The following is a 14,423-nucleotide window of genomic DNA, read 5'->3' on the forward strand; positions in this document are numbered from 1 at the left end:
GACGCGCTGCGCTACGTCGAACAGGAAATGGACGCGTTGCGCAGCGTTGAGGAGTCAGTTAGAGCCTCAAGAAGATACTAGACAGCTACCACACTCGTCGGTACATCAAAGAGCTGAACAGAGCAGCACCGTGCATCGCGGTACGGTAGGTGTGGCTTAAGAGTTTACAAGATGTTTATTTTATAAAGGATTTTGGCACGTTAAAGCTAGATACGATTTTTATTCATGAATTTGTAGGGGACGATATTGTTTGAAGTGGTGTCGAATAGTATGGGAAATGTAATTAGAGTGTGCGATAAGTTGAGTAATTATATGAAATGAGTTGAGTTTGGCGGGGATTATATTTAGTTAAAATACTGATTCTGTTGTCGGTTTTGTTGGTATGGGGTGTTATTTGGGTGGTTTATAGGTAGGATTGGAAGTGGAGGTCCATGGGGTAACTACATGATTACACTGATATGATATATGATTATTAGATCTTGCCACTATGTAAAATTAAAGTGGAACACTTGAAATTATGCAGTTGCTACAAGTTTATTACGATAATGTGTTAGTTTTCTTCTTTCTTATTTGCTCATATGTACCGGGGTATCTTATGATGTTCCTTATCCCTGAATATTCAAACAGATTTGCATTCAATATTTCATACATTTTATTATTAGTCTCTAAAGGCTTATAAACGCTTCGGATGTACTTTGAATTCCTTATTTTTCAATTGAATGGCTCATATTTCTTGTTTGAACAAGTGTTTAGGGTAGTGAAGCTCCAAATTGGAATGTCGCGACATAACTATATTTGAAATAAGATGTGGGAATTGCTAGTATCCCATTAGGATCCCCTATCGTTTATTCAAAACTTAGAAGGACGTTTCCAAGCGTTTATTTTCGGTTTCGGAAATGTATGTGATTATTTGTTTATTTGTTGCAGAATTAGATTTCGTTAATAATTTAACTTCTAACTCAGCGAATTTTCAATTTTCGACAAATATAAATCTACTTAGTTATGTACTTTCAAATTGAAATTTCATGGACGACTTAGTAGTTACAACATTGGTGTACACTGGTTTCGCCCATTGTTTGTCTTTTGCTCAGTTGTTCGAAATTGTGCAGTAACTTTCATATATCTGTCTGTCCATCCGTCTGTCACACCAAATTTACTGCGAAACTGCTGAATGGATTAACATGAAATTTGGTGACAAGATGTGGTCTGTGTGTCTTTTTACATGTAGCGAGTGGCACCATATTGTGTTGAGCTTGAAGGGGACTCCCCATATATGCGAACAAGGCGGGTACATTTTCTTTTTCACAGAATATAGTCATATGGGGTATCAAATAAAATGGGAGATAGGGCTCAAAAAACTATCCAACCGAAAGATCTGAAAACAAGGCCCCAAAGTACATCTCGTTCCCATATCTGCATAAAAAAGTTAATAATAGTATATTGCCATATTTTAGAAATTTATCGGAAAACTCTTGACTTCATCCCACAAGTACAAAATTCAGAATCATCATAGACGATAACATAGAACATAATTCTGAAAAGTTTGAAGTCAATCCAACTATTATTAATAAAGTGATACAAAGTCAAAATTTTGCATTCCAGGTAAGTTTATTGCTCCCTAAGAAGTGTATGATGTCATCACCATATAAAGCGAATTTATATGAACGTCGGGTTCCATGGGGATATTTTTGTTTTCCTTTTTTGGCTTTTTTAGTTACTTGCATATCAATGTCAATTACTCGAGGTAGACATGCATGGATATGTATGCGCAAGTAACGATTGCGGGTAGTAACCAATATAATAGACATGTGTGTACTTAGTTACCAGCGGTTTTTAATATACGCACACAACATATATTGTGCTTTTGTGGACAGAGTAAATTGGAAATGCGTGACGATGAGTTAGATGAATTTAGAAATCTACACATATGTATGGATATATATGAATCGTCATACAGGAATAGATAATGTTTGTTTATTCAGGATGAACACAGCATTTACGTCGCTGATATTGTACGTACATATGTCTATCCTGGATTTTGGCAAAATATGGACGAATATGTTGTATTCTTAGCTATGCGCGAATAGAAAATCGTGCATAGAAGGCTTCTCAAATAAGATGAACACAAAACCTTTACACCCGAAGTGCCCAGTTTCCGGTATCCTGACCTGTTTCATATTAAGACAGTATAGATTTCTTTTTCCTCGTTACATTATACATTATTGTTGCTGAATTTTTCTTATTATTAAATAATGTCCGTTCTCCTTGTTCTTCGTGCTTAAACGATGGATATAAAAGTTCAATGTTGGAAATTAAATTCCATAGTATACCAAAAAATTAAGCTATGCCTGTCCGTCGACCAACCTAAATTCTCTTCAGTGCTCGTTCTGATGAGGGGGCCGTTTCCATTACAGCTTCCCACTGTAAACTCTGGATGATGCTGCAAAACCTGCTAAAATCTGTTAGTTATTTTTTAACTTTCAGCGTGATCTGTTAACAAACTACCAGAAAAATTGAAAGATTCTTTTTTCAAAAACTCCTATTTTTATTAAACTGTTTTTGTTTGATTAGATGTTCACAAAAGTGGTTTGCAGACTATCAACTTGCGCGCGGAACCTTGATGTACCCAGAACTTACCAGCAAAAATGCTTGCTGATATATTACCGCTTCAGCCTCAAGTTTATACTTTTACCAATGCTTCAGACTACCGACTTAATTCAGCTGTACAAGCGGAAACCAATGTAGAAATCTAAACAATGCGATCGTTTCTCGCTAGCAGCTTCCGAGTCTAGGGCCAAGGTTGTCACAGCATCTGGATGATGGCAAGAAAATGTGAAATTCGCTCAAACATTCTCCCGCCCAAAGAATGCTCCTGTGCAAACCGCGGGATGGAATCATAAAGGAGTTGTTGTTTTCAAAATTATCTAAAAACATTATCATTACATTTATCAATCACTTAAGGGGTCATCCCATGTGTTGGATCCGTGGAATCGAATTTTTTTTACATCAATTGTATCTAATATAATGTAGGATATATGGACAAAGTGATTTTTTTGATATTCGGAGTCGTTCGAAAATTATAGTGTTAAACACGTGATAAGTCACATACCAGATTTAAATAAAGCTCGTATTTATCGGTCCAAATAACGTTCGAGTGACTTCTCTAAAAGGACAAGAGTCGAGGCCAAGGCTGTAGATGTGTTTCTTCATGAAACCTAAGTTTTATGGACTAGGTATAGCAGATCGCATCGCATTCTACTTTTTAAATGCATTTTTCTCGAAACTTGCATATTGAAAATCGGCTGCCACCATGGCCCAAAGTCTATCCAATAAAATTCTCTGAATTTTTTTTCACGACTTATTCAGAACATATTTCTACGGTCCGCAAACTAGGATAAATGCGATTTATTCAGTAGTTTCTTTTTTATTAATTGCAGAAACCGTGAAAAAAGGCCAAAATTCATAAAAAAAAGTTCAACACGGCACCAAAAATTTAGCTTTTAATATTTTCTAATAATCCTAGTTTGCCGACTGTAGTTGAGTCTGTACGTTAAAATTTCTTTTTTTTCTTTAACATGATTGCAGCGCCATCTAACGTGACAGCAGGAAAACACCTTTTTTGGTGATGGGTGTATAAATTGCTCTGTGTTCCAATAACGAACTATGCTATCAAGCTGGAAAAATTACTATCCACGCTCAAGATATTAATAAATCTATGGTGAAAAATTCGTATTTGTATCTTTATCCAATTCTTCACAAAAAGTTTGCTAAAAAAAGCCAAAAAACGGCCTTCACACGGGATGGCCCCCTTAAAAAAGGGTTACAAAATAAATCATCAACATCATCTTTACATTTATCAATTACTATTAATTATTTATCAAAGGATTAGAAACTAAATCATCAATCGTCATATTTATCAATTACTTAAAATATCTAAAAACTACTACAGCAATCTTCACATTTTTTATTATTCCATTAAGCTAGTCTTCATTATTAACCTATATATTTTTTTTAGAAGCTACAAAAAAATTTCTCCTTAAGTTAAAATTTTCCCTTTCTTAATTCCAATCAAAATAATTAAAACCAAAGTTCAACTCGCACACTTTTCTTGCTTCATTCAAAATTCATATCTTATATCAATAACATTCTCCGGGACCGCATTTAGCTAGTGACATTCATTCACATGAGTTGCATTACTTTCAAAACAATGCAATTCGCAGACGCTGGTCATTGCCATGACCTACTACCTACCATTCAAGAACAAATTACATTATTGCGTTCCATTTCACTCTTCTATTTTGTTGCGGGTAATATACTATACATATTATTATTATTTACATGGAATATGTATAAGATTTGATATAGTATAATTGGTCTACCTTTAGTCCAGTGACTAATAATCACCACTGTCCGTAGTAACAAACCTCCACCTACGGCTGGTGATACCGGAGAGTAGCCCTTTCAAATGCCCGTGTCCAATTCATTCCCGCACTTCCTGTACCCTCAGTGATGTTAAAAGTAGTTACGTCAGAGCACAAGATGACAAAGTGACCGGGAACCGAAGCTCCAGCTGCATATTATTGCAAACTATGGGAATCTTTTCCGTTTGTCCCTTGAATACAACCCCTAGGCTAGTTTTTACTACATAGGTTTCATCCGTCCACTTCCTTAGGAGGCACCACTCTTGTGGATCCTTGACCCCCTTCGCAATCTCCTTCACACAAGCTGGGCCCGATCGCATCAACTTGGCTTCGTAAACCTGAGATTGGATTTCGACCGCATTCTCCTCAAAGAGGAACTTATCCTTCCCGGGACTAATGAACATACCTCAGTATGGTACGGCTGCCTCCAACTCCCAGGTAAAGTTTCTAGAATCTGGTGCTTAAATTACCATGACATGGGAGAAGCGCTCCCTGTAAACTAGTGGGATCCAAAATTCAATTGTAATTAAATTATCCTTTACCCATGTTGCTGGAATATGTATTTCAAAAACCCTTTCAGGGCGCTCAAATTCCGGTAGTACTAAACCAGCCACCTCCTTATTCAGGCGCTTCACATATTCTTCCTTTATGGGTCGAAACTGACTTAGCTGCTTGTGCTTTGCCCTTATCGCTCCTATCGGTGCTTGCACCTCCATGGAGTATTCCGATATTTCCTGCTTAAGCATCGCTATTTCCTGATTACCTATCACGGCGTTGATCTTACCATCGACTTGGCTGTATTCAAGGTCAGTTATGTTAAGCATTAAAACTGCGATTTTCGCCTGCTGATGCTTCATCGGCGTAGGCCAGGACGCCAAACAGCTTTTAGGGATATCGAATTGGTGGACCTCGGCGCAATACCGGGATGTCTGGAGTTCCTTATTAAGGCGGGCCTAGGCCGGATACCGGTTGTTGCGCCGTTGATGATGATGATGCTTCACCGACTGTATCTCTCGGTCTACCATTACATTCCGATACCCTATATATCCTACGGCCCCTGTTGTAAGTAAAGTTGACAGTACTGTTGCATTGGATACTCACTTCGCCCCTGCTTTCAGGGCCTGACCGATGGCGAAAGGAAGGCTCAACCCTGCTGATCTTGTAAGCAGTTACCAAATCTTGGCAAGCATTTTCAGCTTGGAGGTCTATATCAACTTTAACGTTGAAGCAATGCTTCCCTGGTTTGGCGTTTACACATTTTGTCAAACTTTTCCATCTAACGAACAATTAGCGCCAAATCCTCAATGAGATTCATGGAAGTTGCAATGGTATATTTTATGTCGAACACCTTAACTTGAACCGCTCTTGTCTTTAATACCGGATCTAGCGACCAGGCGCTAGATATGAGGAGTAGAAGCAGCAAACACAAAACTATGGTGATCTGTGCCAGCAACTCACCTTTAGCCTTCACATAGGCCCGCGTTCTGGGCTGAGACGGAGGACCACTTAAGCAGCTGTTGGCAATTGAGCGAGTCTCCTGATTGGAGGGGCGCTTTTCTAGTAGAAGAGGCACGAGTTGGTGAACTGCTCGTTGCACACTGTCCCTACTAGCTGTTTCAAGCTTTACCTGTCTCACACTCCCCTCAGGATCCGGAAATATTTCGGTCATTTGCGCCTCCTTCCAGTTTGGTGGGCAGGGATCCTTTTCGTTGATTAAGACTAAATCTCCCTGACCAATCGGACGCCCTGGATTCCTCCGCCTGTAGCGTTTCTGCAGAAGGCCCAAGTAATCATTTTCGAATTTCACCCGAAACTGCTACTGCAATTCCTGAACCTACAGCCATCGCTTTTTTGCTGGAAGCTCTTCTCGAAGTCCTTTCCCCATTATTGGTGCGAGATGCCGCGCTGGATAAGGAAGTGTGCTGGCGTCAGCACCTCATAGCAGTTATCTGACTGAGGATACAACGGTCTACTGTTTAGGATTGCATCTCAAGAATGCCACAGTATGGAAATCCTCATATGTAACATTCGCCACTGATGACAGTCTTCTCAAAAATCGCTTAAAACTACCCACTGCTGCTCCAAACAATGGTGTAAAGTGGCTTACTCTTGGAGGATTATGATGCCAAAAAAAATCGTTTCCGCACCTACCAAGTTTGCTCCATTATCAGATCGTACTGAACTTGGTTGCCCCCGTATACCTTCGGAAAGCAGCCTTCCAGATGAAGGGCCTTGGTTGCCATGCATAGGAAAACAACAACATAAACCTTTATCGGCTTTGCATTTCACAGCGGCCTCCTTTAATCTGGAAAGGCCCACATAGATCTCTCTCTATGTTCTCAAACACGAGGCTTGGTGACACACATTCCACCGGGAAATGCGCCGTTCTTAGTGCAGCCGACTGTCCTTTGAAACGAATGCATTTCGTGCAACCCCTAATCCATTTTTTAACCCGTTGTTGTACAACGTGTGTCCGGATAGCTGAGTCGTTAGAGCGCAAGGCTATCGTACGGAAGGTCGTGGTTCAAATCTCACCTTTTGGCAGTGGAATTTGTATCGTGATTTGACGTCGGATACCAGTCGACTCAGCTGTGAATGAGTACCTGAGTCAAATCAGGGTAATAATCTCGGGCGAGCGCAATGCTGACCACATTGCCTCCTAGTGTACCGTTACGGCCTTGAATGAAGTGCTCTAACACACTTCAAGGCCCTGATCCAACGATTATTATTATTATTATTATGTTCTGGCGAACCAGTGCCATAGTTGAACCTACACCACAGTGATCATTTTCCTCATGCATGTACCCAATCAGAAGATTACAGAGGTGCGACTTGCCTAAGATGATGGGATGCTTCTAATCATGGAGCACTAGGGTATGATTCCGATGCGCCGAGGTCCGCCTATTCGATATCCCTAAAAGCTGTCTGGAGTCCTGGCCTACGCCATCGCTCCATCTTAGGCAGGGTCTGCCTCGTCTTCTTTTTCTCCTTTTTCTACCATAGATATTGCCCTTATAGACTTTCCGGGCTGGATCATCCTCATCCATACAGGATTAAGTGACCCGCCCACCGTAACCTATTCAACCGGATTTTATCCACAACCGGACGGTCATGGTATCGCTCATAGATTTCGTCGTTACGTAGGCTACGGAATCGTCCAACCTCATGTAGGGGGCCAAAAATTCTTCGGAGGATTCTTCTCTCGAACCAACGGCGGTTAACGGCCAAGAGTTCGTTAACTTTCACCCTGCTGTCGATAACTGCGGCATACCCATCCTCGAATGCGTCACCGAATCCTACTAACTCCGTGATGTCCTCCGCTTTGCTATACCCGGTCCACCTTGGAATTCGGACCTGATTGAGACGATCCAGCGAGTGAAGCACCTTTGCAAACCTTTCTTGAGTGTTTTCTGAAATCCTATCCTCCCAGTCATACCCATCCTGCCACAATCTCTGGATTTCAGTGCGAAGTTTCATGATTATAGGAAGTATCCATCCAATAGGATCGTACACGGAAGCAGCTAAGAATTTTCCGCTTAGTGGTTTGCGGTTTGTTGATTTACCTTCATACTGTATTGAAAACAATCTTCCCGTGGGTTGAAATGTAGTCCCAGCAGCTTAATGTCACTTTCAGCCTTCTGAAGATCGATATAAGCTTCCACTTGTAGCGTCCTATCCACATTTTTCAGCACTGATTGGCAGCCCAAAGATTTTTCGGACAGTTTCCTTGGTGTTTTCTAAACTCGAGGTTCCGTACAGAAGATCATCCATGTAAAAGGCATTCTTGATGATCCTCGTCAGGGGCGTTGTCCTCAGCTACCTGATGGAGTGTCCGTATAGTTTGCTAGGGAGCACAGTCTACGTCATAGGTGATAGTTTTCAGAAAATATTCCGTAATAGGTTCGTTAAGGTTACCTCTCCACAAAGTTCGCATCTTTAACTAATCAGGTATATAATACACGTCCCCACTAGTATCAGCTCTAAGCGCTGCAGGCACCTCCCCTATATGGCCCAAATCCAAATATTTCCACATAAACTCGTCCGATCTCTTCTTATGTTCTCCACGGCCTCTCCACTGCTATCTATAGTGCCTAGTCTTGTACAGCTGCTCGCACCTTTTCTCCATTTCGTTCCCATTTTCCTTGCTAGCTGGCATATCCTAGAAGTCTCTTAATTTCTGCTCGAATTTCTCCATTGATATATATGTGGCAACGACGTTTGAGGGGGTTGCCTCCGCTTGTCCAGACACTACCCACCCAAGCCGTGTACCCTGGGCGAGCAATCCTCCCTTCTCGCCTACCCCGTCCAACAACAACAGTGCCAAGATATTGGACACCAATAACACCCGAACATGTGATGCATACTCCGTTACTGTGTCGGCTAGTTTCCTACCGGGGAATAGCTGACTGACTCTTTAAGATAACGGGGGAGCTTCCCTGGTTACAGGCTTTTCAACTAATGCTTTGGTATCCACACTTGAGCCGTCCTCTAATCGTATACTGGGTTCACAACCGTGGATACCTTTCCTGCAGATATGCCTCCTAGTTCCGAGAGTGTTCTTTTTCTATTGAGACGCAACTTCTGAACTAGATCTTCAGCTAAGTAGCTACTCTGACTTCCTTGGTCTACCAAGCAGCGAACGGCGACGATATGATTATCCTTTGCCCTAACCTTAATTAACGCAGTGCGTAGTACGGTGTTAGAATGCGCCGCAGCGGTTGAATTTTTGGGGTGGTGTGATGTACTACCTTCCACGGACACTTTTACCTGCTGTTCTTTGTCGGGATGGAGTATCGTTTCATGCTGCCCATGGCATTTGAGATCTTTCATTCTGCGGCAAGTCTTCCCCTTCCAATACTTGTGGAAAGCGCATAGCACACACACCCGATAGTGGCGCAGAATCTCCAATTTGTCTGGGCTCTCTAGTAACTTTAGACACCGAAGAACTCGATGGTTTCCCATGCATATCGAAGCACGACGTTTGCTTCTTCTGTTCCTCGCTTGTTCTAGCAACTGAAGCAATCTCTCGATGTGACTTCTTTTTATTAAAGTTGTTCTCTTTTTTGGAGCCGAACTTCTCGAAAGGCTGATCATTTGTAGAGACATTATAATAAACCGGTTCTCCAAGAATTGATCCAAATTATCCAGACTTACAAGTAGCTTAGGGTTGTTTAGTGATGAGTCGAACTCTCTTCGGGTTGTCACATCCATTTTTCTGGTCAGAAGGAAAGGGATAAAGGGAACCCGTTCATTATAGTTGAATCCAGTCTTCCTCAGGTTGGGCCACCGATCTCATGGTATCCAGAGCTTTACCAATGGTGCTTGGACATTTTTGGTTGGGAAAGGTCTGTGAGGACCTGAATCTCCTTCTCGATCAACGTGCGCCGGTTACTGTAGCGCCGATCCAGGATATCCCATGCCTTTTCATAATTTATTCCGTATACATCTAAATGTTCCAATACTAGTTTAGCGTCACCCTTCAGCTTGCTCTGCAGCATCATCAACCTTTATGCCCTTCCAATATCTGACCCATTGTAGACAGAATTGAAGATGCTGCGGAATGATTCAAACTGGTTCAAATCTCCTTTAAAGGTGGGAATGTCTGGCACTGATGATTCCAGGATAGCCTTCCTTCTGGTTGGTATCTTCCCAAACCATTATCCCAATCAGGTTGATTAACCTCACTTGTGCCTCCGCTGGAGATGACCCTTCCTGTGACCTTGCTGACATCTCGTGGCCCTTGTATTTACCTCAATTCCTCCATAACCCTGAAGCATTCTCCCTGGTGCTGGCGACCTGTCATCCTGACCTGTTTCATTCTAAACAGTGGGTCCAATTTCTCCATCCTCCTCAATTGTTCTCGATCTCCCTGATTTTCCCCCGAGTGCACCTTCAGGGTCGATGCTACTTCCTTCTATGATGATACCCTCGTGCACCCTCATTACAAGCTCCTTCGCTTTCGCATAAGCACCTATCATCACCGGGAGCTTATTATCTCGGAAATAAACTAATTCTTGTGGAGGATTCTGCCTTAGGAGGAGATTAAGGTCTGTAGGGAAATCCTGATATGTTTGTTGGATTTCCTTTCGCGCAGCCTGTCACGAATTCTCTTTTCCTGCCTGAGTTTGATCAGACTTTCCCTGAAGCCTTCAATTTTGCTAAATCGTTCTTGTTGAGTATCGATAATGGTGTGGAATTCCATTTTACTTTCCTAGTACCTAACACAATTAAGGACAAAAATGATCAAATTTTCACTCGCACTCTGCGCAAGCTTCACACAATGAATTTTTACCTCTTACTCTAGTTCGAGCTAATGCAAATTTTAAGTCGCACTCCCTGCACGAGCTTTTTCACAATAAATTTTTGCCTCGTACTCTAATACGAACTAGTAACTCCCACTCCTTGCACTAGTACTCCACTCGTGCACGAGCTAATACAAGTTGTCACTCTCACTCCTTATTGTTCCCAAAAGATTTCAAGTTCGTACTCTAGTTTATTCTCTAAAGATTTTAAGTTTGTACTCCTGGCGAATTACACAGTTGGTTTGCACCCCTGCAGTTACTAATGAGCAAAGTGCACAAATTTCACTTCACACTATGACAGGAGCACAAATTGGATCACAAGAGCACAACTGTATTGATTTTTGGCGAAAACACAAATTGGAACATAAGAGCACAACTGTATTGTTTTTGGACAAAAGCCCAAATTGGAATATAAGAAATATCTACATAAATTTCAATTTATTATCCCTTAAACCAGTACTTTCAGATACATCCAGCTTGACGGACCAAATGTTCCAAAGTACACCAAAAAATTAAGCTATAGCTGTGCGTCGTCCTACCTAAATTCTCCTCAGTGCTCGTTCTGCTGAGGGGCCGTTTCCATTACAGCTTCCCACTGTTAGCTCTGGAGGATGCTGCAAAACCTGCTAAAATATGTTAGTTCTTTTTAAGGTTTTGTGTGAAACAAAACCTTATTAGAATCAAGTCGATGTCTGTCTGTCTGTCACACTCGGTTTATTCGGAAACGGCTAGACCGATTGTCATGAAACTTGGTGGGAGCATGTAATCTGTTGTTCCCTTTACATGCCGCCATTTTGTGTTAAGTTTAAGGGGGGCCTCCCCATACATGTGAATGGAGGATGTAAATTTTTTTTTCATCAAATGTGGCCATGTGGGGTGTCAAATGAAAGGGATCAATTAGTACTTCCAAACTGGTTCCATATTTGATATCGGGTGAAACATAGTGTAACAGGTCTCGTTCTCAGAACCTATCCAATCGAAAAATCTGAAAAAAATCACAGTGGTGCACCTTTACGAAATCTAGGCTTCAAAATACATCCGGTCCCGATATCTGCACAAATAAAGTTAATAATAGCATATTTCCACATTTTAGAAATTTACCCGGCAACGCCCCTTGTCCCAGAAGTACAAAAGTATGGGAGTAAGGGATAACATAACGCACAACTTGGTCAAGTTTAAAGAAAATCCAACTATTATTAACAAAGTTATGGGGGTGAAACTTTGCCATTTTTGGTGAATTTCGTTCATTCACATATCAATTCAATACAATTCAATACCACACCCAAGGGAGTTCGTATGAATGAGGTCTCTAAGAACTATTTTATTTTAGTTTTTTTAGTCATTTGTATATGAATATCAATTACTCCAAACAGACGTGTGTGTACGTAGGTATACACTATGTATGCGTGCTAATAAAGTTTGCGGGTAGTATCTATGTAATTCAAATAGATATATTTGTATATTAAACCAGCCGTACTTAATATGCATACTATATATATACATATGTACAATTTTGTGGGGGGGTACCATCAATTTATATACGTGCATATATATGTACAGTATTCGAAAATAGGCAGTTTGTTTGTTTAGGGTGAGGATAATATCAATGGCTATAATATGTACATATGTCTTGTAGTTTGGAAAATTATGAAGGATTATGTTGGATTTGTAGCTACATAGGGATAGAAAAATGTGCCTTGAGGTTTCTTACATAAGATGCACACAAAACCTTTATACCCGAAGCACCAGCTTCCGGTATTCCGACTTGTTTACCTGTTAGCGTGATCTGTTCCCAAACTGCCAGAGAAAATTGAAAGACTATTTTTCAAAAACTCCTATTTTTATTAAAGTATTTTTGTTTGATTGGATATTCACGAAAGTGGTTTGCAGACTATCAACTCGTGCTGCTTCGAAAATACCCGGAACCTTGATGTACCCGGAACCTACCAGCGAAAATTCTTGCTAGCACATTATACGCTTTAGCCTCAAGTTGCTTATATGCTTCAGACTACCGACTTAATTAAGCTATACAAGCAGAAACCAATGCAGAAATCCAAACAGTGCGTTCGTTTGTCGCTAGCAGCTTCCAGGACCAAGATTGTCACAACATCTGGATGATGGGAAAAAGTGTGAAATTCGCTCAAACAGTCCCCTCTTAAAAGTTAAGTCATTCACTGGTTACAACAAATTACCGACTAGTATTGCATAGTTTAATCTTAGCCTCCCATTTGTAAATGAGATTCATTGTAAATTTGGTTATTGAACATGAGAAATAATGAGAATTTTTTTTCTTTCTACTGAAAGTATGGTTTAGCAAGAAGAATTGCGAATTCTTCGACGCGTTCGAGAGAAGAATCCTCCGAAGAATTTTTGGCCCCCTACATGAGGATGGACGATTCCGTAGCCTACCGAACGAGCGATACCACGACCGTCAGATTGTGGATAAAATCCGGCTGAATAGGTTACGGTGGGCGGGTCACTTAATCCCTATGGATGAGGATGATCCAGCCCGGAAAGTTTATAAGGGCAATATCTATGGTACAAAAAGAAGACGAGGCAGACCCTGCCTAAGATGGAGCTATGGCGTAAGTCAGGACGCCAGACAGCTTTTAGGAATATCGAATTGGTGGAACTCGGTGCAAAACCGGGATGTCTGGAGTTCCTTATTAAGGCAGGCTTAGACCCGATACCGGTTGTTGCCCGTTTATGACGATGAAGGGGCAGTGTGGTAGCTATATCTACCTGTGATAGGAACTGCCAATTATATGGGCACGATTTATCCCATTGCCATCTACCAGCGAAGTGCCTCTTTTGTAGTGGACAACAAGTATACAATATGTACTGCCAAGGAAAATCAAACAAATGAAATCAAATGCGCCAACTGCGCATTTATTCAACAACACCAATTGTTCTAGGAGATTGGAGTCTATCAAAATAAAAGAAAAATTATCTGAACGCAATAGAAATATTAGAACTTCGTTGTCGGTGTCTAAAGCTTTTGAAGCTTCACAGGAAGCTTTCCCCTCGCTCTCCAAAAATGTGCATCATAACAGTTCTGATCGGCAAAACCAGCAACCAAGCTACTGTTCTATTTAGAACAACACAGTAAATTCCCCGCCCACAACTGACATCAACCGTGATCTATTCAGCATCAGGACTAGTTCAGAATTTAGCTAATTGTAAAACGCGTGTGTTAAATGTCCTACTTGAAGTTACTGTTAAGTATATCTATGGCTAAGAAGATTAGTCTGTTACTATGGAATGCACAAAGCATCAAAAGTAAAATTATCAAAACGTTTGATTTCCTTAATTTCCTTAATATAGAACTTTTTGCTATCACAGAAACTTGGCAAATTGCATTTTCCCCGAGTATAAAATATACAGAAACGTCAGAGAAGGCGTTAGGGGGGAGGTTTTGCAATTTGCGCTAAAAACTCTATTCAGCATTCAGCACTTTTACTCCCCAAGACTGAAATCACTGAGGCCGTTGGGATTAAACTATAGGGTTCAAATATTAATTTATTTACTCTTTACTTTCCAGGAACGAAACTTACCCGAGAAAAATGGGACTCCTTCAAAAAGCATATTGAGTTTCTTACATCCTTTAACAAACGTTTATTATGTGGAGACTTAAACGCTAAGTATAGACTATGGAATTGCGCAAGAGCAAACAAGGCTCGCAAGATCCTTTTTGATTTAG

Source organism: Hermetia illucens, chromosome 2, assembly GCF_905115235.1.
Source record: "Hermetia illucens chromosome 2, iHerIll2.2.curated.20191125, whole genome shotgun sequence".
NCBI lineage: Eukaryota > Metazoa > Arthropoda > Insecta > Diptera > Stratiomyidae > Hermetia > Hermetia illucens.